Here is a 681-nt window from a genome sequence, read left to right on the forward strand (position 1 = left end):
CCTCACTCCTCTTTCGACCTCAAGTTGGTTGCATGGTACATTAAGACAAACTCTCATCTCACTCACTACAAACAGATCGAGCCGACCAGCAGTTCCAGACACAAGGCTGCCTGTGACTGAAGGCCTGAGGGCCCCTGACCTTTGCACGTCCCCACCCCTAGTGGTGGTGGGAATGTGCAACAGTCTGAGGCAGGCAGGCTTGCAACTGCAGGCCGCCTTGTGTCCATAACTGCTGCCCAGCTAGACCCAGTTAGCAGGTGTGGTGGGTGGGGGTGCGAGTTTGCCTTAAAGTCCCACACAACCAACCTGAGGTCCAAAGAAGAGTAAAGTGGATATGCATAAAGTTCTGTGTGTTCAGGCTTGCAGCCACAGGCCATTAGGTGTCCAAAACTGTTGGCCAGCTCGATCTGGTTGCAGGTGATGTGGTGTGGTGTGTGAGTTCCTCTTAAACACAACCAACCTGAGATCCAAAAAGGAGTATGCTGGGAGCTGTACCCCCAGCCGGGGTGGGTGCACAGGGAGGCGACGCGGGTGAACAGGAATCAGACTAAGACCTCATGCCCTTAGCATGTTCTTAGCCGGCTACAGCCAGAGTAAACTCCAGACTGCAGCCCTGATGGCCAGAAGTCATGCGTATTTATTATAGAAGGAGTTTTACAGCAGTGGGATGGGTGAGGGGAA

Source organism: Tupaia chinensis, unplaced genomic scaffold, assembly GCF_000334495.1.
Source record: "Tupaia chinensis unplaced genomic scaffold, TupChi_1.0 Scaffold000037_22, whole genome shotgun sequence".
NCBI classification, from domain to species: domain Eukaryota; kingdom Metazoa; phylum Chordata; class Mammalia; order Scandentia; family Tupaiidae; genus Tupaia; species Tupaia belangeri.